Source organism: Callorhinus ursinus, unplaced genomic scaffold (assembly GCF_003265705.2).
Source record: "Callorhinus ursinus isolate GAN/ISIS: 27379988/994484 unplaced genomic scaffold, GSC_fseal_2.0 scaffold2, whole genome shotgun sequence".
Taxonomy (NCBI): domain Eukaryota; kingdom Metazoa; phylum Chordata; class Mammalia; order Carnivora; family Otariidae; genus Callorhinus; species Callorhinus ursinus.
This window is the reverse complement of record NW_027397064.1, coordinates 49886255-49912213: the sequence shown is the minus strand read 5'-3', so window position 1 is coordinate 49912213 and position 25959 is coordinate 49886255. Positions and strand designations below refer to the sequence as shown.

At 38.8% G+C, this 25959-nt stretch overlaps 1 long non-coding RNA gene across 3 annotated transcripts in view; it reads left to right on the top strand.

The window, feature by feature from the left end:
• LOC112806760 (uncharacterized) overlaps nucleotides 1-25959 on the top strand; it is a 333839-nt gene that overhangs the window by 291052 nt on the left and 16828 nt on the right. For 2 of the 3 annotated variants that reach the window (XR_012375023.1, XR_012375022.1), the window contains exon 8: nucleotides 20877-20928. The exons of the other annotated variant lie outside the window; for it this stretch is intronic. This is a non-coding gene — a long non-coding RNA (uncharacterized lncRNA). The remainder of the gene's footprint in view (nucleotides 1-20876; nucleotides 20929-25959) is intronic. 3 annotated transcript variants of the gene reach the window in all.

Here is a 25959-nt window from a genome sequence, read left to right as displayed (position 1 = left end):
ACTTAACCAAAGATAGACATTTGCACTCCTCTTACTGCTGGTTCCGGTCACGAGGTGCAGCCTCAGAGAGAACACGCGCACCAAGGATGCTCACAGCCTTCTTCTGCGTTCCCAACTCTTGAGAATCTAGAATGAAGTTCCTAACTTTCCTCTATGAGTCATTTTTTGGCCATTACACAGTTTAGGTCATTTTAAAGCACAGAAAACTATTTGTAAGCCCTTATCTTCTCAATCTGGCTGAAATTCAAGCACACAATGAGGCAGCCTCTGAACCAGAGCAGTCAAGGTGGTGGCAAAGAAAGGAGCACAGGAAATTGCAGGAATTTCAGCATTTTAAATGACTGAATAAAATGTTTAATTTTCAGAAAGTGGACATTGAAATTTGATAATCCAGTAGCCAAATGTTGTGCAAAAGTTTAGTGGCATGAACTGAAAAGCCTCTGCCTGATGTCAAGCTACATGACTCTTCCTCATAAGAGGGCAGGGTTCTTCTTTTCTACTTTTCCTTTGTCTTTATAATGACTGGCATGGACTCAGTGGGTGATGTTGAGGCGTTAGCCCTGATTCCTCTTTATTTTTACCTCCCCCCTCCAATCCATCAACTTAGAAACTTCTTTCTCTGGCTTACAGAACCAAGCAAGTCCTGGCCTCTGGCTACTTAGGTCTTCCCCTATTACCACACTCTCTACCCATACTAGCCTGTTTGCTGTTCCGTGACCTTCTCAAGTCCTTTTGTTTCCTGCCTTAGGACCTTTTTCACTAGCTCTTTTCTCTGTTCAAAATGCTCTCTTCCCTGATCTTTTCACGGCTCAGCCATTCTTGTCAGGAGAAGCCTTCCTGAACCATCAAATCTGAAGTAACTGTCCAGCCATCCTATCACGTCGCCATATTCGAATTTTCTGCATTGCACTAATTATAGTCATTAGACTTTAAGTTGGGTATCTTTACTAAAGTTTTAGCTGAGTTCGTAAAACAAGAAGTGAAAAATACTTCAGGACTCCCTAAAGGGAGATGTTAGACTACCTATACAGGACTTTTCAACGAGGTGGACAAGTTGGTTTTGCCACTCTTGGTTAACCACCAATCTACAGTCTACAAAATGGATTGGTGGAGTCAAAAGAGATATTGGAGATTAGAAATTAACTTTTCAGAAGGAATTGGTGGTGTGCTATGAGCTGTCCCCCTCGATTTATACACTAAAGAGTAGGGGTGGGGGTGCATCCCCCTCTTTTCTGCCTGCTGCAGAGAATTTGGTAAGACTACTCAGTGATCTTGACCTATGTCCCCTCAAGTCATGGACCACAGACTCACACGTAGAAATGTCTAAAAGTAAAAGACTAGCTGCTCTGACAGACAAGCAGGAAGAAGAGGCTGAGTCCGAGTCGAGAATGGTCTGGACTCCCAGAATTTATTATGACAAAGGACGCATTAGTGCTTCCTCTTGACCAGATGATGGTGACAGAAGAAAGCCCCAAACTGGAGCCCTTTTAAGTCCCACCAAGAGGGCTATGTATAGGAGAAAAGTGACTTGTATTTTAGTATCAAACTACAATAATTTTGTTGCTAGAAGTTTGAAATCACTTCACATCAACCTTTAAAAATTAAACTCCATCTTTAATAACTATGGTTAAACCCTAAAAACAGTTCCAATGACTTCTGTGTAAACACCAGACCGGGATCTTCCCCTAAACCCGTGTGTCATCAGTTCAGCCAAGAAATTTCTACAAGATAACAGATCACATTCAACTTCTGAGAACAGAGCTCGGAACAACCCAAAGTTCCTGCTTTCACCTAAACAAAGCTCTTTTTGGACAGTGATAGCCTCTGTGGTAATAATTAGGACACTTGAGAGTACAATTTTCCAGATTGGCCTGATAGTGACTCACCTAGGTGGCTTATTAAAAATACAGTTTCCTGAGCTTGTCTCCTGGAACTGCTGATTGATGGCATCTGGGGTGAGGCCTACAAATCCATTATTTTACACATGGCCCAGGTTTGTCTTCTCAGCTAATTGTAGGAAGCATTTGATAGAGAATCCCAGGGTAGGGGGGGTCTACAAAAGTGTACTGAGGAGGTGGTGCTTGAGTTGAGGCCCAAATGAAGAGAAAGTATGGGGGAGGTAGAATACAAGCAGAGGGAACAGCAAAGGCAAAGGCCCTGAGCACACTATGAGGTTGCTGGCTTTCAGGAGCAGAGCAAGCCAATAAAATCACAGATTCACCAATTAGAGAAAGCGTGGCCAAATGAGGTTAGACAGGAAGGCAGAAGCTATGCCAAGGATTTGAAAGTTTTCTAAACTCGGGTGGGGGTGGGGGCTGTTGGATAATTTTAAGTAGAAGAATGACATTCTGATAAACATTTCAAAAAGATGTATTCAAAAACCCTCTTCATCAGAATGAGACTTAAGAATATGCTTCAAAATCACCTGGAATGATTTCTTTAAAATGAAGTTTCCTAGTCTGTATCCCAGATCTTTTGAACTAAGGCCCAGACATCTCCCCTTCGAACAAGCATGCCAGGCCTGAGTAATATAGCCTCTGACTAGAACCACCATGGGACCTGACTCTATTTTAATAATACAGTGGCTAGTGTTGAAGTAGTAGGAATATTACTTAATTCTTGAGGATCTTGTGAAGTGTTTTTAGTGAATATACAAATGAATAACCAAATTTTTGATATTTAAAGTGTAACAGGGGCGCCTGGGTGGTTCAGTGGGTTAAGCTTCTGCCTTCGGCTCGAGTCATGATCTCAGGGTCCTGGGATCTAGCCCCGCATTGGACTCCCTGCTCAGCGGGGAGCCTGCTTCTCCCTCTGCCTGCCGCTCTCCCCTGCTCCTGCTTGAGCACTCTCTCTCTCTCTCTAATAAATAAATAAAATCTTTAAAAATAAATAAATAAATAAATAAATGTAACTGGCTTTTTTAAAAAGTCAGGTATTTTATAAACTAATTGGCATAATTAGTAAGATTATTAGCAGTTCTTACATATTTCAAATAGTCCCTAAACAAAAAAACTTTAGGCCAGAGTTTTGATCATTTTCATCAATATAAGATTATATAATCTGGCTTCTCTAATTTACCTAGACCTGGTTAGAAAATGTATCATCACAGAAGATTATTGATGAGTCAGAAGATTTTTGATTGTTACAGATTATGAAAGGTAACAAAGAATAATCATGCTTGAATAGATTTCATTGCTTAATACTCAGAGTTTGGTCATATGTATAGCATTTATAATCTGTAATGGTTGAGGGGGAAAACACATATGAATCAAGGCAAAACCCCAAAGTTGGACTATCAGAATTTTTCTTCTAAAATTCACCCCATATACATAGACATGGAGAGTTTTTGCATTTATATATAATGTAGTATATTGGTGACTGCAAGTGCCCCTTTTTCCCTTAGGATCAAGAGAAGTGCTACGAAATACGGTATCAATCTGTAAAACTTTGAAGAAAATACTGATAATCAAATGTACGTTAAGATGTGCTCTGGGTTGTAAAAAGGACAATGCAAGTAGGAGTGATGTATGAGAAGCAGTGTGATTTATAATTAAAAACTACTAAAACTTCTTTTAAATTCTTGGTAATAGCATAGACTGGTTCATAAAAAATATTTCTGGTGTAAATATACACCATTTTCACAGGTAATACACAAAGCATTAAATGTAACTAGATCAGTTACACGCCTGCTGCAGACTGGACAAGTGCCACACCTTACTTTATCTTCAGGGGTTAACACACGGCGGACCTTCAGTAAATGTTTCATGAATGACTGAATGGTTGTCACAGCTGATAGATATCATGAAGTTAATGTGACCAAGTTCATGTTCATTCAGCTGAACATATCTGTTTTCTTGGCACCAAAAGACACTGTTTCTTGATTTCGAACTGGAAACCTACTGTATCGTTTTTCCATCACCTAATTTAGTCATTGGTCACAAAAGAAACTGGGCAAGAAAATGTGTCTGTCACAACTTTTCGACAAATATTAATAGTGTTATATACTAAGACCAGGATAAGAATGTATGTATATATATATGTATATACAGATCTAAGTTGATACACACACACACGCACATAATGCCTTATATATATATGAATCTGTGTGTATGTTTATAAATATAAAAGATATGAGTCAATATTTTATAATTCTATGTAACATATATTATTATATAATAACTTGTTATGATTTCAAAAGGGAAAAAGTTAAGGCCCATTATCATAGGCCTGATACACATTACTGGATTTTGAATGTGTGTTCCAAAGAGATTGTACTGAAGAGCTAAATATATTTAAAGCTAATAAAAATAAAAGTTTTTCGAAAAAAAATTATTGTTGAAGCTCTTCACACAACCCCTTTATTCTTTCTGTCAAAGCTTGTGTGCTTCCAAGGGAGTACAGTAATTTGTGCATTTTCTGTTTTTAAATCATTCATGGTTCTAGTTAAATATTATGAGTGTATGCCAATTCCTGAAAGAGTCATGCAGAGATACTAGGTGCAATTGTGTTGTACTCAAAATAAATTCATGGTTAAAGCAAATATTTAACAACTGTCAAATACTGGATTGCATGTAGAAAAACTAATCCTGTATAGCTCTGGTAAATTAAAACTTCAAACCAAACCTTCCTTCTGTGCTTTATAATTAGAAAACCAAATGAGGAACTTTTCTGAGCAGCCTGGTTTAAGAAACCCACCTGTTTTCTTTTTTGAAAAAAAAAAAAAAAACTACATTTCTGAAGTTAATATGTTTAAGTAAAGGATTTAATTGACCCAGAAAACTGGAATTGAATTGTACAGTAAAGAATGACCCTCTCACATTTAAATATTACCATGTATATTTGTGACATAATGTAATTTGATAAATGGGTTATGAGGCATGAATTATAAATTATAAAAAAGAATAATTTTTATATTCTATAAAATATATATACAAACTATAAAAAAGAATCAAGCTCAGGTCATTCAAAGGAGACATCACCTGAGCAATGGCAGCCATCCCATGGATAATCCTGTAAGCCTCATGTCCAATGGCCTTTATATTTTCTCCACATTAGCCACCCTGGCTTCATCCGGGACCTTGTCAGCTTTCGGAAAAGCTATACTGAAATATTAAACTTGGGCCTTCAGCTCTCTGATCACTAGCCCCACCCAATTAGCACCCCCACATCTGTCTTCAGTCTTTCCGGGACATTTAGTCTCTTGACTCCTCTCTTCTCGATTGCTACCTTGCCTATCCATATAAATTCCATGCTTCATTATTTCAAATACTTGCTTCCTAATTCCTTGACTGTCTTCTCCTGCTGTCCTTCAGTCTGAGTACTTAGGAAAACCCCACTTTGGCCAATCTAATTCTTCCTCTTTTCTGAAAGAATACCCATGTTACTCAGTGCCTCTGGAGGAAATTCGTACATACGTGCAGATTGGTGCCAGCCTAAATTTTCACACTCAACTGTGTTCTCGGAGAGTTCTGACAAACCCCCCTCACCCTTTTTTCAAAATATTCAGAACTTCTCTTTTCTTCTTAAATCTCCAACCTCATCACTTACTATCACTTTCATCAGGTGACCTTGCTTTCAGCTTCATGAGGAAAAGAGAAGCTATCAAAGTAGAATACCTTCAATCTCCCATTCGGATTACAGACTTCCCACAGGTCAACCATCCTTTCCTCCTTCCCTCTTGAAAGGAGGATGATGGAAGGGGGTCTCTTCTGTTAAAGACTAGGCTTTCTGTTAAGGGGGTCCTATTTCCTCTCACCCTCTTCGGGGATCATGCTCTAATTGCTAGTTTCCTTTTCTTTTTTTTTTCTTTTTCTGTATCCTTAAAATCATTTTCTATACTGAGCTATTTCACAAATAATGAAATGATTATTTCAAGTCTTCCCAACATAAAAAGAAAAATACATAAAACCTCTCCATATCTTTTTCTGTGGCCCCTATCCCTTCCCCTCTGTATCCTTTGACAGCTAACCTTTTTGAAAGAATACTCTACTTGCCCTTCCCTCTTCCTCATCTCCCATTTACTCTTTGATCCACCCAGTAATCTGGCTTCTGCCTTCACCACACCCCTGAAAGGACTCTCACCAAAGTCACAAATGACCATTGTGTCAATCAAGATTCCAGTAGGAAAGAGGTGGGACATTCAAGTTGGAATAATTTGGAGAGAATGTCATAAAGAGATTAAAGTCCTTTGAGGGAGTATAGTGAACCCTCAAGAGATGGCACAATATTCCAGAGTTAAACAATGCAGGAAGCTCTTGCCCACCCTAGCCCAAAAGGGGTAAGCAAAGCCACCTGCCTGACAGGAACTGTGACCTTTGGTCAAGGAATGCATAGCCTGCAGCTAATCCATAAAGAAGAAGCTGAGGGGAAAATGTCTCCATTCATTCTCCTCCCTTATTTCCTCCTTCTCCCCCTGCCAGTGCTCACCATTGGTTTAACTCAAACAGAAGATAGAAGGCATAAAGTTCATTGAGGTCATTCATATGACAAACTTCTGGGTGTGAAACAAGTTGAAGAGGGATGGAGGCAAACAGAATGTGACCAGCACAACCTTATTGCTAAATCTATTGTGCAGCTCCCTGCCTTTATCGTACTCAGGCTCTTAGTAGTATTTAAAAATGCTGACCTTTTCTTGAGACTCCTTTTTGCTGATGCTTCCATGCCACTGCAATCTTCTACCTCATCTCTTTATCCTACACTTTTTTCTTTTTTTAAATGCTGGCGCTCTTCAGGGCTATGGCTCTTCAAAGGCTGCTTTTCTCTCATTGTCCCTCAGTGAATTCATCATTCTTAGGGCCTCAGTCACCATCTGTACCTTCAGGATTCTCAAGAATATATTTTGAGCCTAGATCTTTGCCCTAAGCTTTCAGGTGTACTTCCTCATCTGCCTATAGTGCTTCTTCACTAAGAAGTCTCATAAATACCTCAAGATCAACTTGTCAAAAATTAAACTATCATATCTAACCTCAAATCCATTCCATTTGTATTTCTTATTTTAGTACTTCATTTTTTGCTCTCTGCTTTATTGAGCTTCACAGATAATTTTTTTCTTTTCTTTAAAAAAAATTTTTTTTTTAATTGAAGGCTTGTAGCAACCTGCCATTGAGCAAGTCTACTGGCACTATTTTTCCAACAACATTTGCTCATTTTGTGTCTCTATCACATTTTGATAATTCTCACAATACTTCAAACTTTTTCATTATCATTAAATTTGTTATGGGGACCTATGATCAGTGATCTTTGATGTTACTACTGTAATTTTTTTTAAAGATTTTATTTATTTATTAGAGAGAGAGCGCAAGCAGGGGGAGTGGCAGGCAGAGGGAGAGGCAGGCTCCCTGCTGAGCAAGGAACCCGATGTGGGACTCTATCCCAGGACTCTGGGATCAGGACCTGAGCCATTACCTGACACTTAACTGACTGAGCCACCCAGGCGTCCCACTACAGTCATTGTTTTGAGGCATCACAAACTGCACCCATGTAAGTTGGCGAACTTAATCAATAAACGTTGTGTATGTTCTGACTGTACCACTGACCCGACATTCCTTCTTTCCCTCTCCTCAGTCCTCCCTATTCCCTGATACACAGAAATATTGAAATTAGGCCAGTTAGAAATCCTACAATGGCCTCTAAGTGTTCAAGTGAAAGGGAGAGTTACACATCTTTCCCTTTAAGTCAAAAGGTAAAAATGGTTAAGCTTAGTGAGGAAGGCACATCAAAAACCGAGATGGGCCAAAAGGTAGGTCTCTTGCACCAACAGCTACGTTGTGAATGCAAAGGAAAGTTTCTTGAAGGAAATGAAACATGTTACTGCAGGGTACACACAAATAATAAGAGAGCTAAAGAGTCTTATTGGCAATATGGAGAAAGCTTCAATGGTCTGGATAGAAGATCAAGCCAGCCACAACATTCCCTTGAGCCAAAGCCTAATTCAGGGCAAGGCCCTAACTCTCTTCAATTCTCTGAAGGCTGAGAGAGGTGAGGAGGCTGCAGGAGACAAGTTGGAAGCTAGCAAGCCTGGCTCATGAGGTTTAGGGAAAGAAGCCATTTCTGTAACATAAAAGTGCAAGGGGAAACAGCAAGCGCTGATGTAGAAGCTGCAGCAAGTTCTCCAGGTCTAGACAGGATAATTAATAAAGGTGGCTACACAGAAACAGCAGATGTTCAATGTAGATAAAACAGCCTTCTATTGGAAGAAGATGCCATCTAGGACTTTCATAGCTAGAGAGGAGAAGTCAATGCTTTGGCTTCAAAGCTTCAAAGAACAGGCTGACTCTCTTGTTAAGGGCTAACATAGCTGGTTACTGTAAGTTGAAGCCAGTGCTCATTGGTCAGCCCCCAAATCTTCAGGACCTTAAGAATTATGCTAAATCTACTCTGTCTGTGCTCTGTAAATGAAACAACCAACCCTAGATAACAACACATCTGTTTACAACATGATTTACTAATATTTTTAGCCCACTGTTTAGACCTACTTCTCAGGAAAAAAAAGATTCCTTTCAAACTATCACTGCTCATTGACAATGCACCTGGTCACCTAAGAGCTCTGATGGAGATGCATAACAAGATCAATGTTGTTTTCATGCCTGCTAACTCAACATCCTTGCTGTAGCCCACGAGTCAAGGAGTAATTTTGACCTTCAAGTTGTATTATTAAGAAATACATTTTGTAAGGCTATACAAAATAGTGCGACAGATAGTGATTCTTCTGATGGATCTGAGCAAAGTAAATTGAAAACCTCCTGGAAAGGATTTATCATTCTGGATGCCATTAAAAACACTTGTGGTTTATGAGAAGAGGTCAAAATATCAATATTAACAGGACTTTGAAAGAAGTTGATTCCAACCCTCATGGATGACTTGGAGGGATTCAACACTTCAGCGGATAAGGTAACGGCAGATGTGGTAGAAACAGCAAGAGAACTAGAATTAGAAGTGGAGCCTGAAGATGTGACTGAATTGCTGCCATCTCATGATCAAACTTTAATGGATGAGGAGTTGCTTCTTATGGTTGAGCAAAGAGTGATTTCCTGAGATGGAATCTACTGGTGAAGATGCTGTGAAAATTGTTGAAATGACAACAAAGGATTTAGAATATTATATAAACTTAGTGGATAAAGCAGCAGCAGGGTTTGAGAGGATTGACTCCAGTTTTGATAGAAGCTGGGTACAATGCTATCAAACAGCATCAGATGCTACAGAGAGGTTGTTTGTAAAAGGAAGAGTCCACTGATGCAGCAAACTTTATTGTTGTCTTATTTTAAGAAACTGCCACAGCCTCTCTAACCTTTAGCAGCCGGCACCCTGATCAGTCAGCAAACTGTCAACACTGAGGCAAGACCCTCTACCAGCAAAGAGATAACTCTCTGAAAGCACAGATGATAGCATTTTTTTAAGCAACAAACTATTTTTTAAGGCACATACATTTTTTTTAGCCTAATGGTACTACACACTTAATAGACTACAGTATAGTGTAAATATAACTTTTACATCTAGTGGGAAACCAAAAAACTTATTTGACTCACTTTATGGCAATATGCACTATATTGCAGTAATCTGGAACTGAACCAGCAATATCTCTGAGGTGTGCCTATAAATGATACCATCATTCTCACAGCTGCCCAAAACAGAAACCTGGGATTCAACTTTGACTCACCACATTTACAATTAATTTGAATTCCTGAGCATGTCTCAAATATTCCCCAATTTTATTGGTTTTTCTTCATCCTCACTGGCGCTACTCAAATCCAGGCCACCCTAAACTCCTATCTGGGCTCTGGAAGCAGCTTCTTACCTGGTCCTCTGCTTCTCTTCTTGGCCCATTCTGCACCCGTCAGCCAGAATGTACTTTCTCAGACAGATCTGTTCCTTGTGTTTTTACTTTAAAAACTTCTAAAAGCTCTATATTTTTCTTAGAATAAGCACAAATTTCTACTCTTGGTTTCAGGATTTGTCCCGTCCTTTCCCAGGCACCACTATACTACATTCCAATAGAGCAAAATCTCTTCCAGTTATTTAAATAGGACATGCTCAGTTTTACCTTTGAATCTTTACACATTTTTTTTGCCTTCTTCTGGGTGCACCACTTGGCAGTTCTTCACCTGAATGGTTCCCGCCTTGCCTTCAGGCCTCAGTGTCAGTGTCACTGCCTTGGAGCAGCCTTCTCTGGCAAGACAAGCCTGGCTAATATGCACCTTTGCTCTCCTGTCGTATATTGTACTTCCCAACACAAACCTTGTTTTACCCGCATACATGCCCCTCTAGACCGCACTCAAGGACTGTGTCTTCGATTTTTCATTGCTTCATCCCCAGCACCTAGCAGAATCACGGGCATTTTTTATTGAGTGAATGAAATTGCCTTTGAGGACACAAATGTAGCATACAGAGTAGGAGTAAAGTATACAATTGACAAAGTTCAAATAAGTGGCATCATGGATGGCATTATAGTTCTGTCTGAACTTTTGTGTTTATTCTGAGGGCAGTGGTAAGCCACAGGATATTCTTAAGTAACAGAGTGATAAGCAGAAGTGGTGTTATCGAGTAGAGAGGTAATATCGCAGACGAGTAGGGGACCCTAATTTTGTCTGGTCCCAGGAATTCAGCTAGATAGCTATCAAATCATTCTGAACACCTGCAAACTCAACCAGAGATCTAAGAACAGAATTGCTGCAATTCTACAAATAGAGAAGTAACCACTTTCTGCAAGGTAGGAGATGCAAAGAAGTGAATCTGAAGCGATATATGGGAAGATAAACTACGGGGGGAGGGAGCCTCCATCAGCCAGCTATCAGAAAATGATAGAGCAGCAGAGCCCCAAATTGGAACTTTTAGAAGTCTGCTCCAGTGGGGGATGTCCCTGCCTGAAAAAGGCACTCAGGTGGTGAAGTGGAGCAGAATCCCAGGTGGGACAGCATGCTCCCAGGATCCCCAGGGTCACAAAAGGAACGGGAGTGCAGAAGTGTGGCAGAGTTTCCAGGCATCAGAGAGGGGAAGCCGGCTGCAATCAGTGAGCTCAGGAGTGGGCTTTCAGCTCTGTGTTGCCATAAACCAAGAACTTCGGGATGGAGGGGTGGCCGCTCTCTGAGCAGGGGTCCCAGCAAGCAGCAGAACCTCAGAGAGACCCTCCTCCTTCCACTGGGAGGAGCCATACAGGAGCTCTCCACAGGAGTCTGTAAAGTTTGGAGACTCCAAGCAGGGTTGCATGCCTGAGATAAAAATGCTGGATCACAGGCTGGGTGAACACAGTGCAGTCAGAAACCAGGGAGACAGGAGTGACTGACTGCTTTTCTGTGAGGGCTCACCGAAGAGTGGGGGCATGAACTTTCAGCTCCAGGGCTGAAGATAGGGATGCCATCGTTTTCATCCCCCAAACTGGTGCTGAAAGCCTTCAGGGAACAAAAGCCACATACAGCAATCCAGAGCTGCTTAGACTGAGCCTGGCCCCCTGGCAAGGAGGGTGCAATTCTGCACCCTGGGCAAAGGGTCTGGGCAAAGACACCTGAGAATCAGTGCAACAAGCCTCTCCCCCAAAAGACCAGCAGGAATACCAAGTTTACCAATCATATGGAATGGCGAAATTCCAGTGCTAGAGGAAAATAATATGTAGAATTTGTGGTTTTTTTCTCATGCTTCTTTAGTCTTTCAGTTTAAATTTTTTCCCTTTCAGCTAATTTCTTATTTTATCAACTCTTTTTTAAGTCTTTTTTAATTTTCATTTTTAATTTACTTTATATATATATATTTCAGTTTTGGCTTCCTTTCATTGTATTCAATTTTATTTTTGTATCTATATAAGTTTCTCTTTCTTTCCAATTATGGGATCAAGTTTCTTCTAACAAACAGACCAAAATACACCCAGGATCTAGTTTATTTTCTGTTCTGTTCACCTTCTGTTTGATTTTCTTCTCTCTTCTTCTTTTCTTTTCTTTTTTTTCTTTTTTACTTTCTGATCTCTTCTGATTTGTTTAGTGTATATTTTTCTGGTGTTTTTGTTGCTATTTTTGTATTTTTTTCTCTCTTTCCTCTATTTTTCTCTGGACATAATGACAAGATGGAAGAACTCACCCCAAAAAAGAGAACAAGAGGCAGTACTCACTGCCAGGGATTTAATCATTATGGATGTAAGTAAGATATCAGAACTAGAATTCAAAACAACGATTATGAAGATACTAGCTGGGCTTGAAAAAAGCATAGAAGACACTAAAGAATCCCTTTCTGGAGAAATGAAAGAACTAAAATCTGATCACGTCGAAATCAAAAAGGTTATTACTGAGATGCAGTAAAAAATGGAGGCTCTAACAGCTAGGATAAATAAGGCAGAAGAGAGACTCAGTGATACAGAAGACAAAATGATGGAGAATAAAGCGTCTGAGAAAAAGAGAGATAAACAACTACTGGATCACAAAGGGAGATTAGAGAGATAAGTGATACCATAAAGTGAAGCAATATTAGAATAATTAGGATCCCAGAAGAAGGGGAAAGGGGAGGGCAGAAGGTATACTGGAGCAAATTATAGTGGAGAACTTCCCTAATCTGGGGAAGGAAACAGGCATTTAAGTTCAGGAGACAGAGAACGCCCCTCAAAATCAATAAAAATAAGTGAACACCTTGACATTTAATAGTGAAACTTGCAAATCTCAGAGACAAGGAGAAAATCCTGAAAGCAGCTTGGGACAAGAGGTCCATAACCTACAAGAGTAGAAACATAAGGCTGGCAGCAAACCTAGCCACAGAGAACTGGAAGGCCAGAAAGGACCAGCATGATATATTCTGGGTGCTGAATGAGAAAAATTTGCAGCAACTTTATCCAGCAAGGCAGTCATTCACAATAGACAGAGAGATAAAGATCTTCCAGGACAAATCGAAACTAAAAGAATTTGTGATCATTAAACCAGCCCTGCAAGAAATATTAAAGGGGATCCTTTAAGCAAACAGAGAGTCCAAAAGTAATAAAGATCAGAAAAGAACAGACAACATACAGAAACAGTGACTTTATAGGTAATACAATGGCACTAGATTCATATCTTTCAATAATTACTCTGAATGCAAATAGGCTAAATGCTCCAATCAAAAGACCCGGTGTATCAGATTGGATCAAAAAAATAAGACCCATTGATATGCCATCTATAAAAGACTCATTTTAGACCCAAAGACACCTCCAGATTGAAAGTGAGGAGGTGGAGAACTATTTATCATGCTAATGGACATCAAAAAGAAAGCTGGGGTAGCAATCCTTATATCAGACAAATTAGATTTTAAACCGAAGACTGTAATAAGAGATGAAGAAGGGCACTATATCATAATTAAAGGGTCTATCCAACAAGAAGATCTAAAAAATTGTAAGTTTTTATGCCCCTAACTTGGGAGCAGCCAATTATATAAATCAATTAATAACCAAATTAAAGATACACATTGATTATAATACAATAATAGTAGGGGACTTTAACATTACACTCACTGCAATGGACAAGTCATCTAAGCAGAAGATTATCAAGGAAACAAGGGCTTTGAATGACACACTGGACCACATGGACTTCTCAGATATATTCAGAGCATTTCATCCTAAAGCAACAGAATACACATTCTTCTCAAGCTCACATGGAACATTCTCCAGAATAGATCACATACTGGGTCACAAATCAGGTCTCAGCTGGTACCAAAAGATTGGAATTATTCCCTGCATATTTTCGTGCTACAATGCTTTAAAACTTGAACTCAATCACAGGAGAAAATTTGGAAGGAACACAAATACACGGAGGTTAAAGAGCATCCTACTAAAGAATGAATGGGTCAGCCAGGAAGTTAAAGAAGAATTAAAAAAAATCATGGAAACAAATGAAAAAACACAACTGTTCAAAACCTTTGGGATGCAGCAAAGGCATTCCTAAGAGGGAAGTATATAGCACTACAAGCTTTTCTCAAGAAATAAGAAAGGTCTCAAATACACAACCTAACCCTACACCTAAAGGAGCTAGCTGGAGAAAGAACAAGAAATAAGGCCTAAATCCAGCAGGAGAAGAGAAATAATAAATATTAGAGCAGAAATCAATGAAATAGAAACCAAAAGGACAGTAGAACAGATCAATTAAACTAGGAGCTGGTTCTTTGAAAGAATAAGATTGATAAACCCCTAGCCAGACTTTCCAGAAAGAAAAGAGAAAGGAACCGAATAAAATCATAAAGAGGAGCAGAAATACAAACCAACACTGCAGAAATACAAACAATTGTAAGAACAAATTATATATATATATATATATATATATATATATATATATACACATACACACACACACACACTTATAAGAACATACTATGAGCAACTATATGCCAACAAATTAGACAATCTGGAAGAAATGGATGCATTCCTAGAGACATATAAAGTACCAAAACTGAAACATTTGACAAATGGTGTTGGGAAAATTAGCCGGACTATTTTCTTACACTGTACACAAAAATAAACTCAAAATGGATGAAAGACCTAAATGTGAGACAAGAATCCATCAAAATCCTAGAGAACACAAGCAGCAGGAACCTCTGTGACTTCGGCCACAGCAACTTCTTGCTAGACACGTCTCCAAAGGCAAGGGAAACAAAAGCAAAAATAAACTATTGGGACTTCATCAAGATAAAAAGCTTTTGCACAGCAAAGGAAATAGTTGGCAAAATCAAAAGACAACCTACAGAAGGGGAGAAGATATTTGCAAATGTCTTATCAGATAAAGGGCTAGTATCCAAAATCTGTACAGAACTCATCAACCTCAACAAATAATCCAGTCAAGAAACGGGCAGAAGACATGAACAGACATTTCTCCAAAGAAGACATACAAATGGCCAACAGACACATGAAAAAAATGCTCCACATCACTTGACATCAGGGAAATACAAATCAAAACCACAATGAGATACCACCTCACCACCAGTCAGAATGGCTAAAATTAACAAGTCAGGAAACAACAGGTGTTGGCAAGGATGTGGAGAAAAGTGAACCGTCTTACACTGTTGGTGGGAATGCAAACTGGTACAGCCACTCTAGAAAACAGTATGGAATTTCCTCAAAAAGTTAAAAATACAGCTACCCTACAACCCAGCAATTGCACTACTAGGTATTTACCCCAACGATACAAACATAGTGATCCGAAGGGGCATGTGCACCCCAATGTTTATAGCAACAATGTCCACAATAGCTAAACTGTGGAAAGAGCTGAGATGTCCATCAACAGATGAATGGATAAAGAAGATGTGATATATATAAATACACACACACACACACACACACACACACGTACAATGGAATATTAGTCATCAAAAAAATGAAATCTTACCATTTGCAATAACAGGGATGGAATTAGAGGGTATTGTGGTAAGCAAAAGAAGTCAGTCAGAGAAAGAATTATCATATGATTTCACTCATATGTGGAATTTAAGAAACAAAATAAAGGATCATAGGGGAAGGGAGGGAAAAATAAAATAAGACAAAATCAGAGAGGGAGACAAACCATAAGAGATTCTTAATCTCAGGAAACAAACTAAGTTTTGCTGGGGGGGGGGGTGGGCAGGGGGATGGGGTAACTGGGGGATGGGCATTAAGGAGGGCACGTGATGTGATGAGCACTGGGTGTAGTATGCAACTGATGAATCACTGAACTCTACCTCTGAAACTAGTAACACACTATGTGTTAATTAATTGAATTTAAATAAAATTAAATTTTAGAAAAAGAAGCTGTGTTATAGAGATAGTAATTTTCCTGCTATGTGTGTAATAAAGCAAAAGAGAAGAGAACTGGGAGTTAGGAAAACAATTCTGAAGACTGGACAAATTCCAGCAAAGTGACACTTTATAAGACTGCAGAACAGGAAACAGCTATGGGAGCTGTTTGAAAATTATAAAGAGCAACCCCTGGACGTTAAGGGCAAAGTGAAGGAAGAAGGAAAACATGACTATGATTTTGATCCTGGTAACTAAAGAAAATAGTTCTCTCATTTACCAGAATAGGGAAGTTGGAAAGGGGAATTTATTTGAGGGAGACATAAAGAGAATTAGAGACTGTGATAAGGTCATAACTTCTAAGTAGAAATGTTCTAAGAAATGGGATATAGGACCGCTCTGAAATATCTCTGTGGTTTCTTAAGGGACAAGGCTTTTCTTCTGGTCCCAAAACATGTGTTCTGGCACAAGAGAAGCACTTTAGGACCTAAGCTCTTTTTGTGAGCTGCTGCCTAAATTGTGAGTCCTAGAAAAGACTTTTACTGATGGGTGACAGAGGACAGAGAGGTATAAACTGCATCATGCTTGTGTGTCCCCTCTCTGATCAGAGGCATAGTTGAAAGACAGAGAAAAAAATTCCAAATCCTTGCTTTTACTGCTGTAAATCACCACTTAGCTGAAACACAGGTTTCGGATTACTGCACTAGGCCTCAGCACACAGACTTTAGTGGATGCTTGTTAAATAGTCTACAGGATGCTTGAAATGTGCAGGGAAGTATTCTTTTAGTATTCAGATGTTGGGAGTCTGTGTACATGTGTTTGAGGCGTACAACATAGCACTTTGTAAATGACCTCCATAGGCTCCACAAGATAAGAATGCAATCACCACCTGACCAAAGAATGCCCACTATACGTAAGGATATTTGGGTCATTTTTTTAGAACAAAGTAAAATGTATATTTACAAACCATAAAACAATTTTATTCTTTTTCCTTTCAGCCATTCAAAGCTGTATTGTGGGGCTGGCTCTTTCCCACCCCCTGAACTATCTGTGACTCTTCGGGTCTCTGTTATTTGGCGGGTGTTTAAAATGACTCTTTTCCCTTCTGGCTATTTTCGTGAGCTCTTCTGAGTTTCCTTAGCACTAGAGAAATCTCATTTCTGTCTCCCAGTGTCTCCAGCTGGTCCCCTGGCATTTCTCATCTGTCCCTGGTTATCTAGCAAGTCACCCCGAGACTCTTAGGTGAGGCTTCCTTGACCCTCCATCAGCCTTGTTGGGAGGAACCCAGAGAAAACCCCAGACAGCTCTTGTATGGAATCCCCATCTGGGCCTCTGTCTGTCAGCCATGCAGTTACTTCCAAGAGCAGTGCTCTCCTCTGTCAGCCAGTCACCTGTTCTTGTGAGATCTCAGGCGTGACTACAGTCCACCATGTCCGCATGGTTCCAGGAGATACATATGAAACTGTCTGTGTAGCTTCCCTGAAGCCTTTCTCACTTGACTTGAGGTAACAAGGGTATGCCTCTCAACCTCCTTCTCACAAGAAAGAATCACAAGTACTCTGACATCTCTCTCTAAAGGGAATCCTCCTGGAAACTCCATCTTCTCTCTTATGCTTTCAAGCTTCCTTATAAGCTGGAATCAGGTGGTTAGCTCTGAGTAGCAAAGCTAATTCAGCACAAGTCCAGCAGAAGTGGGTTAGCACCTCACAAGTGAGGTGGGAGTACACTTGACACCTCTAGTTTAAGCCTCAGCTAAAACCCAAACAGGAAGAGCCCTATTTAACATCCTGTTACCATTGAGATGTACATATGTATTAAACACTTATCAAAATCATAAAAGTAGTATTTGATTGTAAGACAAATCTGGGTCAATGAGGCTCAGAGAAAGCTAATAAGGAAAACTATGATCAGTAGGATGACAAAGCTCAAGTGCATGGGACATATAAAATTCACCGAACTCCACCTGTGGTGGTGTTTCCGTAACAACTATACTTTCAAACCCATAGTTGCACTTCAAAGAGGAAAATAAACCATTCTCTCCATCTATGAGGCATAATTACAAGAGAAAGAAATGAGTTATATGATTGCATTGCAGAATATTTGCATGAGTGCTTTTGTAAAAAAAAAAAAAACTAGAGAAATAATGAGGGATGTTTAGTTCAATAAATGTGAAGTATGTTCCACAAAATTATTCAGATATTGAAATAGAAGACTACAAATTTCTCCTTCAGCTTTTCTGTGGCTTTCTTTATGTGCAAAAGGACCCACACGATGTAAAAGGCCTGACATTTTAAAAACCTCATTTCAACCTTGACATATCACCTCACGGTGACTCATTTGCTCTTTGGAATGTTTTTAAGCTTCACAACAGTGGCATATGCACAGAACAAATCATTCTTGGAAAGCTGCATTGTTGCGGGTTGAAACGTGACTCTTCAAAACATATGGTGGAGTCCTACCCCCTAGCATCTGTGAATGTGACCCTATTTGGAAAAAAGGTCTTTACAAATGTAATTAAGTTACGATGTGGTCCTATTTGAATAAGGTAGGTCCTAATCCAATCTGAGGGAAGTCTTTACAAGAAGAGGAAAATGCCCTGTGAAGGCAGAGCCACACGGGGAGCCACACAGGGAGAATGCCCCATGATGACAGAGGCAGAGATGGAAATGCTGCAGCTACAAGCCAAGGAGCGAGCACCAAGGATGGCCAGCCATCTCCAGGAGCTAGCAAGGGGCAAGGAAGGATTTTATCCCGAGAGGAAGGATGGCCCTGCTGACATCTTGATTTCAGATTTCTGGCCTCTGGAGCTGTGAGAGAATAAATTTCTGTTGTTTCAAGGCATCCAGCTAGTGGTACTTTGTTAGAGCAGCCCTAGCAAATATACAGAAATTAAAATTTCAGCTGTGAACTCAGAAACCGGAAGATAGTTTTCTTCTGAGATTCGGACCTCCACTAAGCAGTTGCCTGATGGAGAAAGTTGCTTGGATTGATGGTCTTTTTCTGGATGAGTGGCATTTCCAGTTTGGGTGCTGATGTATAGACTACTGCTGGAAACAGTTGTTGCCATGATCAAGTTGGTCTTGTCTTTTCTGACTGGAGTATTGATCTAAATAGATCGCAAGCCCCATCGCTCTTTAGCGGTCCTAAAGGGAAACAATCTCATTTCTTGGGATGATGACTGCGCCTTGTAAAATTATTGGTGGGGAGGTGTATTTCAAAATATTTGCTTTTTCTTAGTGTAGGAAAAATTTCTTTGGTTTAGGCAAATTCTGATGCAACATAAAAGTAATTTGGTTAAAATTTCATTCATTTTCATGGTTTGGCAATACACTCACAGCAATCACGTTTACCCAAAAGGTGTGTCAACTCAGTGATAACCAGGAAATCTGGGTATTAGTCTTACTACAAAAATGCATGAATTAAATAATAACTGTTCACATTAAAACATCTGTAATCATATTTTACACTGTGCTCTTAAAAAGGAGTCATTTATTTGTGCTTGTTTCACAAAATTAAAAATCAAGGAGCCTCTCTTTATGAGATGATGGAAATATTCTAAAATCAGATTGTGGTTGTGGTCTCACAACTCTGTAAGTTTATAAAAATCACTGAACTGTACACTTAAAATAAGGGAATTTTATGGTGTGCAAACTATGTGTCAACAAAGCTGCTTAAAAAACAAAGATTCTACTCTCCTAGTAGGAAATATCAGTTCTGTAGAAATCCTTGTAGTCAGGGTTTAGTACATGACAGTTGATGATGGTGTTTACATCACTGTCTAACAGTACAAGCAAAACAAAGATGCTTTGCACATGTTGTGATTTTGTCTTACCCAGGGATGAACATGGATAAACCAGGACTCTGTTGGATGAAAGGAATTCTGGAGACAATGGACCTCCAGAGGGTCAATAACTATTTTTCCTGCAGTAGCTCTAGAGACTGGGATTAATCTTTGGAAGACCTTTCAAGGCATTATCTTTGCAAGAATTTGCACTGCTCCTAACTATACTCCCATCCCATACATACACACTGATCACTTGAGAAAGAGTTTAATCAAGCAAATGATACAATCTATTGAAGCTGGTAAAGACATGTTTAGATCTACAAAGGGTTCAAATCTATGACTCTGACCACAAACCAGTTGGTCTGTTCCATGACAGGTCCATTCATCAATGTTGATAAACTAAGTAAATGGATAGGGGAGAAGGAGGAAGTGAGGAAGACATTTTTTCACCAGTTAAAAGACATCCCGTATATTCAGGCTGGAGGTCTCCTGCCTTCTTTGAAGAAATTGGGCTGATCAAGAAACTGCAAAATTTTACAAATGCCTTCTCAGAAACATTGACACTGCTCTGGACATGCTTTTACTCAGTGATTTTTCTATTAAAAACAGTGCTCAAGCCGCTCAAATTTCAGGAAATCTGAGTGTATTGGATACTCTTGCTTCTCCAGGCCCATCCCATATGCATCTCCATTCTGCTCTGAGTGTTAGAAGACCAACTTTTATAGGTTGCATCAATTTACATCCCTCTCCTCTGGCTCTAGTTGGCCTTAGCCATTGGAAGGCCCTCAAGGGAGATTAGAAAGTACAGGGGAGAGAAGTTGGAGATTTTATTCAATGTCAGACCATGAGCTGTCAGCAGCTTGGTTCCTCAACAGGACAATCCTCCTATGGTATAGCTCTCCATCAGCTATATCTCCCTCTCTTTCTAGGACCCAGTAACTGCTTCCTAGCCTTGCCCTTTGAGTCTTAGGAAGGATGATATGGGTGCTCTCCCACACCTTTTTACCCACCCATAACACTGACCTCACTCTTTTAAGTAGACCCTTGATGACATTATCTTCATTTACCCTTTTTGAGTGTGCTTTCCTTTCCTGATACACCAAGGACACTCTTTTTATAGCAAGTTTCTGTTTGCCAAATTTCTCCTTGGGCTGGTCATTGGTGTTTTTTGAGCCTTTGAATACCTGGGACTCATTCCAGTGTCAAATTGTTAAAGATAACATTTTCAAGATGGTAAATTGACTTTATATGTTTCTGTTTAGGAGACCACAAAATATTCACCCCAAAATGATTATATACAACTAAGCTTACAGCTCGTGGATATAGCACAGTCACTGTTCACATCTTGCAAGTAATGAAAAAAATGCTAATCCAAAAATTATCTTTCAGGGGCACCTGGCTGGCTCAGTTGGTGGAACATGTGACTCTTGATCTCAAGGCTGTAAGTTCAAGCCCCACATTGGGTATAAAGATTACTTAAAAATGAAATCTTTAAAAAAATTATCTTCCAGAGTTCAAAGACAAGCTTAAGGGATATTTTTCGGGACAGAAAAAAATATCTGCAGTTTGGGAAATTCCTCTGTATATATCCACTGATTTTAATGATCCACCAGTTGGGAGGCCAATGCACTACACCTCCCTGGTGCATTGCAAGGCAGCACAAAGCAAAGCACTAAAGACAACCTCTGATCCAAATTTATTAGGAGGAAAGTATTGTCTGAAAAAGTAGAAGTGTTTTTGCTCTATAAGCTAGTAGTACCCAAGAGTTGCTGTCTAGGGATCCTGCTTTATTTTAAAAGAAGAAGGGATTTGTAGTTCCCATATCAAAGGTCAAACTGAGTTGAGCTGGGTGGCCTTTGTTTGTGTGGCAATTTCAGTGTTTGCACACTTCTCAAGTGCTTCTTCAAAAGGGTCTTCCCCCAGTGCTGAAGAGGCACTATTCATTTGCTTAACAAGCTGCTCTCCTTCCCCCCTCTTCTCCCTCTCCTCAAAAGATAACATGAAGATAAACTGCATCTTAGGCCAAATATGAATAATCACAAATTTTATATTACAGGAGATTGAAAAATACACTTTGCTGTCTTTGCCTTTTTTATTTTTTGCATATTTTCAAATCCTTCTCAGAGAAACTGTCTTAGCACAAAATGATTTATCTTATGGCAAAGTTTTAGTGACTATGTAAAGCCTATAGATTATTCGAACACAATTTTTCAATAATGTTACACAGGAAAAGGGTAAAGCAGTTTCATAAAGCTTTCAAACATATAATAAGGAGCTTTTGATTGACGTATTAATAATTGAACTTATTATGACTTATCCTTCTTAAGATATAAGTTCTGATATTTTATCCTTTTTTCACTTTTAAAGTTGGTACTTTTGAGGAAATTAATGAGTTGACAGATTATTTTTGGAAGATTGACTTCTGAAAAGCAGAATATTTTAGAGTTAAAAAGTTAACCATTTTTCAGAACAGTATAAATATTTTTATGTGCTCATTGTTTAGTCATGTTTGTGGCCAAAATTTCTTTTCACTGTAGAATAGACAATGGTGCAGGTTATTAGTTAAGCTACTAGATATGATCATTCATAAGATAAACTGGCATGTCAGTATTTCTAACTAAGGTAATTAGTCAGGAATTTCTGCTTTCCCTTGATTTATGTTTCTGAGTGTGCTGGCAAATGTTTTATACATTTTAATATGTACAGTAATTAAACAAATGCATCTAGCTATAAGTAATTTTATGCGGAATATAAATAATGCTATACATAAAAATCTAAAACCTAAATGTTGTATGTGATTTTACTTTACATTAAGGTATCACTAACTAATGTGTGCTTGTTTTGCATTTAGAGTAAAAATGCTTCCCAAACCTCTTTCCCCCAAAAGATAATCCAAAACAGAATCTACACATGGATTTGAGCATTAAGATGACCAAATTCCTCTTATTGAAATAAATAATCCATCGTCTGAGCTGTTCAGTTGTATGCTGGTGCTTAGAAAGGAACTGCATGGTACTTTGAGAAAGTACAGCATGAGACTGTCTATGATTGTCTATGATTAAGGAAACAAAATTAGAGGCCACATGTTTAATTTAGTTAGTGCCCATAGACAAATTTATATTATGGGAGCATTTTTTTCTTTTCTAGACATTATTCTTAGTAAACTGGAGCAGTGTTAGGATTTGGGGATTGATTTTTACAAAATCAGAGAGAACTAAATAATTTTGCAAAAGACAGCCCTGGAAGCAATTCTCTGGTACATGAATGTATGGTTTATGAGTCCATGGCACTGAAGCACTTGCAAGATCAAGCCAAGAGACTCCACTTCATGACACTCAGGTCAGAGTTAGGGCCCATGAAGAGGAGCAAAATCCTGTTGCCAAAATGAGCTGATGGATGAAGCGAGGCTTTTAGCAAGAAATACATTCGTACGTCACAATGCAGTACATGCTAATACACACACACTCACATTTATATACAATTGAAACTAAATTCCACAAAACAATATTTATTGGAATTATAGCCCAAACACTATTTTACTATTTTATTCATCCTATTTCTTTTTGTATGTCAACCATGACCCAGTAGGTTATTCCATGTCTATTAAAGAGTACCACCAAGCATTTTGGAAAACAGCGTCAATTAAAGTGTGTTATAAAGAATGACATAAACAATGAGCACCTGTTACACTCTGATTTCCAAGTAGAGGTGGCCAAGAGAACATGAACTTCCTTTGATCAAGTGTGTTCTACAAATTCTTTCACTTTTAGTTTCACGAAGACATTGTGTTGAGAAATACAAGGTGGTACTCAGGAACTTTGAACTTCAAAGTCAATGAGGCAAGTAAATGGAAACCTTTGAAACATAAATTGAGTCATATAATCTTATTAAATTTAATTAGAGATATTAGATAGTGATTGGTATTTATTTGGTTCATGCCTGTTTGAAATTATAAATTCAGTCTATGTTCCTCAGATTAAAAACTGGGATAATCTGTTACTTCTAATTACCTAGAGAAGCAGTGGCAAAGAGTTAAGAAGAAGAGCCTAGCCTCATTTTGCTCTCTGTTGGTCTTGGAAGGGGTGCTGAGTCCTGTTCTAACCTAAGAATCTGGTAGGAAAAGCTTCTTTCCTATCATATACAAGGGAAAGTCTAGCATTATACAATACAATTAGACAGGTACTGGAATGGTCTGTGGGCTTCTGCCTGAACTTCTGCCAATAAAAAAATCTATTCACTTGGATTAAGTCACAACTCTTAGGAAAAAAATCATACTTTTAGGTGAAGTAATGGCCTATAAGCTTCTAAAAAATTGACTGAGTTCATCAGAATTCTTTGAAAGTGCCAAATAGTTAAAAATAAATGCAACAGGACTCAGGACTTAGAAGTCAAAAAAGCTGAGAGCACGAAGAACCAGAACAGAGCACACACTCAGCTGGCGTCCCAAGGGTCCTGGTGAATGAGAGGGCACCAGGAAAGCAGAACAGCATGTGAAAGGGAGTGGGAGGACACCAAAGATGGCTTTAACACCTGTACTATAAGGACTATAATGCCACCCAAGTGAGTCTTAACAAGAGAGAGGCTTTAAAAATGACTCTTATTTCTTCCTCACATATCATTCTGGGGCAAGCAGGCAGACTGCTATACTCCATACCATTAGGAATCCAGGCTACTTCCATTTTCTTTCTCCATTATCACTGAGAGTGTTTCCAGTATCCCCATAAGGAGTGTATTTTAAGGCAGATTCCTTTAAATAGAACTTGTTCCAGCTTGGCTGAGGGGGGAAATGCATGAAGGAGCATATACACAATGTTTTAAGACCCAGGACTGGAAGCGGCACACAGAATCTTCCTTTATTTTCCCTGGGGTGAAAATGAAGTCACTCAGCCATGTTTAGCTGCAAGGATTGGGGGAGGGGTAGCAGGGCTAGAAAATAGAGCCCTGACTTGGTAGTTAGCCCCCTAGCCTAACTGTATTATGAGGGAATAAGAAGAGCATAAAACCTGGTGTACAGCCAGCAGTCCCTGCCATAGCTACTTCTTAGTCAGTCCTACCTTCTAGAACATTTCTGTGTCTACTGTCCAAAAGCGGACCGTGGTGTACTCAGGATGCAATGATTGTGTATAAAGCATTCTTCATGGTGAAAATGTTCCTTGAACACTTATCATCAGGTCATTGACATAACTACAAAGGCTTTTAAAAAATAACCTTCCATTAATTTTAATCCAATTTTTCTATTAGCTTGGAATGCTGTACATTGCTAATATAAAACTTCTGGGACTAAGGCCATAAGTTAAAAGTGAATGTTTTTAATCAGTTCCAGATTTCCAATCTAACTTCTAATATAAATCTTGCTCCTTGAATTTAATATATACTATAAGAGCAAGGTATGATAGACAAGCCATAAGCTTTTAAAATACTGGTTTGAACAGACGTGTTAAAGTCTGACCATGTCATCTATACTCAAAATGTTCTTACGTACAAGGTAATTAATTTGGGTTCTTTGTATGTAAACCAATGCACAACCCAGATAAAACTGGTAAATTTATAAATAACCTAGGCTTGAATTTTAATGTCTTATAAGAAGTTCCTCAAGGAAGTGTCCTTTAAATAGAATTTGCATGTAAGGGATGGATCAGTTTTTGGCTAAGTGGGAAACTGAAATTCAAAACCCAATATGTGGAAGACATCCTAGATTCTGTCTAATGCAGAGCTGTTTCTTTTCTATTTCAATCTGTGATATTCTTTAAGAATCATTGCCACATTCCTAAATCTTTAAAGGTAGCTCTCCCTTATGCTGTTGAGAAAAAGTCTCTGGTTCCAACATCAATATGACAGTGTTGTAAATGCAAGAGGTTTTAAGAGGAGGCTTAGATGGGGGTTTGAGTGGAATAGAAGGTACAGAACTTCAACATCAACTGCTGCAAATACAATTGGTTAGGCTTGCTGACACCCAGTAAACTCAGCCTCATCCCTTGGTTTAAACGAGTTCAAGGATGTTAACTGGTTCTTTTCTACACAGAGAAATTATAAGTTAAGTAGAGGTCTCCAAATGATTATAGACTATAGAGGATATAGTCTTCTTTACAAACATCCTATCACCTCTTTTAACTGGCTGTGATGGCTTTCTCTTTTAACTTGATAAATTTCATTCATTCATTCCATAAATGTTTGTGAACCTACTATGTGATGCACTAAGTGCTAAACATACAGAGGTGAACTCATGTTTTAAGATTCTAATGAAGGCAGCATAAAATAGACAAGTATAAAAGTATATGACAAAAAAATGTACAGAAGAAAAATAAAGCAGGTATCTTTGAAAGCCTGATCAGGGAGATTCTCCTGGAGGAGGTGACATATGATCAAGGAATAAGGGAACAAAAAAAAAAAAAAAAAAGGAATAAGGGAACAAATGATGTGAAAATCTGAAGAATGAAACTTCTGAGCAGAAGTTAGAAAGTGCCGAGGGCAC